The sequence below is a fragment of the Quercus robur genome, chromosome 11 (assembly GCF_932294415.1).
Source record: "Quercus robur chromosome 11, dhQueRobu3.1, whole genome shotgun sequence".
NCBI classification, from domain to species: Eukaryota; Viridiplantae; Streptophyta; class Magnoliopsida; order Fagales; family Fagaceae; genus Quercus; species Quercus robur.
The window spans coordinates 46,785,889-46,789,671 of NC_065544.1; positions in this window are offsets into that span (position 1 = coordinate 46,785,889).

Genomic DNA, 3,783 nt, shown 5'->3' on the forward strand with positions numbered 1-3,783 from the left:
CATTTTGAGTGGCATGAGTAGTGAGTGGTAGTGTTTAGTAAAGTTGTTGGAGCTTTTCTGCTAGGGATAGGTAAAAGCTTACAAGTAGAGGTGTGAGAGGTATTTGTGAGCTATGGGCTGAAGAGCTTAGTTTCTAAGCTTGAAACTAAGGACTTAGAGACTCAGAACCTCACTAAGAGCTTTTAGAAAATTAGAGTGAGGAGAAGTTTTTGAGAGAGTTCTTCCCTCTTGGTCTCCCTTGGAGTGTTGGTGGAGAGCATCTATTTATAATTGAGTTTTAGGGGGTGATTAGTGTCGGGGGCGAAAAAGTTTCCTTCCCGACAAGTAAGATTTATGTTGGGTTGGGGGTCTAAACCGAAACTCGACGATGGGCTTGATGCACGGCCCAAAGGCTATCGGTGAAGATCCAAGAGATCCACTATATTTTACGCCTTAGGCTTAGATTGAAACTGACAAGAGTGGCCCATGAACAATCCCTACCGTGGACACATCAATAGAGTTAAAAAACATATCGTAAGAAATAACCCAGCAATAAAGTATTTCTGCAGAAAACAGCCCAACGGTAAGGTGTTTCTACAGAAAATAGCCTAGTAGTGAAATGTCCCAGCGGTAAAATAAGACAGAACAGGATAAAAGTTCAGCTGTTAGCTATTTCACAGATCAAGGAAAATATCTACACTTTCAGACTCATCATCCGTTAGCTTTGAAGAAGAGTCTTCTAATACAATAATATGAGAGAAAAATTCTATAGTAACAGTTACATCATAACCATTAATAGTAAATGAATAAGTATATATCATAGGTTCCATAATAACAAATAATGGAGAAAACTTAGTGTAAGACAAAGGGAGTAGAGAGAGTCATTTGTGAGTAGTATGAGTAATGAGTGAAAGTGTGTAGTAGTATGAGTAATGAGTGAGAGTGTGTAGTAAGGCTGCTGGAGCTTTTTGCTGGGAGTAGATAAGTGTTTATGAGTAGAGTTATGAGAAGTGTTTTTGAACTAGGAGCTAGGGAACTTAGTTTCTAGGCTTGAAACTAAGAACTCAGAGACTTTTTTCAGGGTTGAGAGAAAGCTTAAGCAGAGAGGTTAAGGAAGAATCTTAGTGTGTAGCTTAGTCAATTGGTTGTTGAAGCATTAATGGAGAGTTCCATTTATATCAGAGTTGTTAGGGGGTGATTAGCAAATAATCTTTGCTAAATCTTTCTCAATCTCCAGAAAATTCTTAGAGAATCGTTCTTGAGATTTTAGCTAAGAGTAGTAAGCTCCACTTTAGAAGGTTCTTGTTGTTTTGGGTAATAACAGCTGGGTTTCTGGCTTTAGCATTGAATGTTGATTAGCCTTGGCTGATGGGATTAGAGCATGCTTTTAGGCTAATGATCTTGGTTATGCTGTTGCTAGAATCAGAGTTCCCTAGGGTAATTGGACCACCCCAAGCCAGGTGTCAACCTTGGAGCCCTTGTTGGGATCCCCTTGGTGCCCTCCAAACCACATTTCCCTAAGTTTCCCCATTTGGGGTTCATGTGCTTAGTTCATGAACCAGATAATACAGATAATACATATTTTTAGTATGAAAATGAACTGATTCCATGTTGTTTTAGGAGTTTTAATGGCCTGATAATGGCTGCTCTTGATTTTGACCGGTTGGCTAGAGAGGAAGGAAGGGACAGTTGGCTGAAGCTTTTCAGCTTTCTGTCACATCCATCTCAGCTTTATGTCACATGGTGAATGATGGGATTTCAGCTTGTGAAGGAAGGATTCAATGCTGGAGGGACACGTGTCCTCTTCTGACTTGATTTAGACAAGTTGGGACTTGATAGGAAAGGCTCCAGCTGTTTGTGCTGAGATTTTGGCTGGTTACTTTACGTAAGCTTTCAGCTGCTGGATTCTGTGTGTGGGCTGGGTTGGTCTAGCTGGGCTTTGTAGTCAAGCTTCCTTTGCGCTTGGTCATCCCTACAAAAATGAATGGTTTTGCCATGGGTAACATACATGGGCTTTTGTAGTTAGTTTGATTATGGAAAAATAGGCATACTTCCCATAAAATTTTGTGAAATAAATATTCTTTTGAGAGATGAGTAATTTGTATTTCCCATGAGTTAGAGACTTAACAAATGTCAAAATAATATTTGAATTTAGTAAATATTTGCCAAAGTAGCATTTGGGCTTTATGAAATAGTTGTCAAAAGATTATTCGGGCTTTGCAAAATAAGTGTCAAGTTAGTATTTGGGCTTTGCATAAAGTAATTGTTTTTGCCAAAATGTTATTTTGGGTTTTGTAAAATAGTTGCCAAAATGGATTTGAGCTTTATGAAAATAGTGTCAAATTATCATTTGGGTTTTGTAAAATAGTTGCCAAAATAGATTTGGACTTTGTAAAATAAGTGTCAAATTAGTATTTGGGTTTTGAGCATAAAGTTATTGTTTTTGCCAAAATATTATTTTGGGCTTTGTAAGATAATTGCCAAAATGGATTTGAGTTTTATGAAAATAGTGCCAAATTATCATCTGGGCTTTGTAAAATAGCTGCCAAATTAGTATTTGGGCTTTGCAAAAATGATTTTGAGATTTTGTAAAATATTGTCGTGTAGCAACGAGCTTTAAGGTGTCGTGTAGCAACGGGCTTTAGAGATGTCGTGTAGCAACGGGCTTAGTAAATGATATTGTTGGGCCTTTTTGGGCTTTGCCCACAAGGTAAATGAGCTTGGGATTTTTTTTTTTTTTTTTTTTTTTTTTTTTTTTTTTTTTTTTGTGGGGATAGCATAATTTTGTGGCCCGATTTTGGTAGTAACATGATGAGTATTTTTGTGAAAAAATTCTAGTTGGGTAATATTTGTGAGAAGACCCAAGACAATTTATGGGCTTGTGTACGGAGTATTTGTGAAGGCCCAATAGCATAGAGAATATTTGGGTAATATATATATGGGAATATTTATGTGGGTTTAGAATAATGTGTGGGCTCATGTGAGTATTTTGTGAGGGGGCTAATAAAATCAAGGCCCGAAAATTTGTACCTTAACAATTAGCAAATAATCTTTGCTAAATCAACCCCAATCTTCGGAAAATTGTTAGAGAATCGTTCTTAGTATTTTGGCTAAGAGTGGTAAGCTCAACTTTTAGAATGTTCTTGCTGTTTTAGGTAATAGCAGCTGGAGTTCTGACTTGATATTAAATGTTGATTGTCCTCAGCTAATGGGATTAGAGCAGGTATTAGGCTAATGATCTTGGTTTTGCTGCTGCTAGAATCAAAGCTTCCTAAGGTAGATTGTATCATCCCAAGCCATGTGTCAATCTTAGAGCCCTTTGTTGGAGATCCCTTTAGTACCCTCCAAACCACATTTCCCTAAATTTCCCCATTTGGGGTTCATGTGCTTGGTCCATGAACCAGAGAGTACACGTTTTTGCATGAAAATAAACTGATTTCCAGTTGTTTCAGAAGCTCTCACGGCCTGGTTATGGCTGCCCTTAGTCCTTAACCGAATGGGTTGGAGAAGAAAGGAAAGACAGCTGGCTGAAGCTTCCCAGCCTTATGTCATGTCATCCCAACTTTGTGTCACATGAGAAATGATGGAATTCAACTTGGCAAGGAAGGGTTTAACCCCTGCTGGACACATGTCCTCTTCTGATCTGTTTAGACAAGTTAGAACTGATAGTAATGGGCCTCAGCTGTTAGGTTATGCTGAAGCTTGACTGGACAGCTCATGTGAGCTTCAGCGGTTGGGATTTGTATGTGAGCTGAGCTAGCTCAACTGGGCTTTGTAGTTGAGCTTCTTTGGGCTTGGTCATCT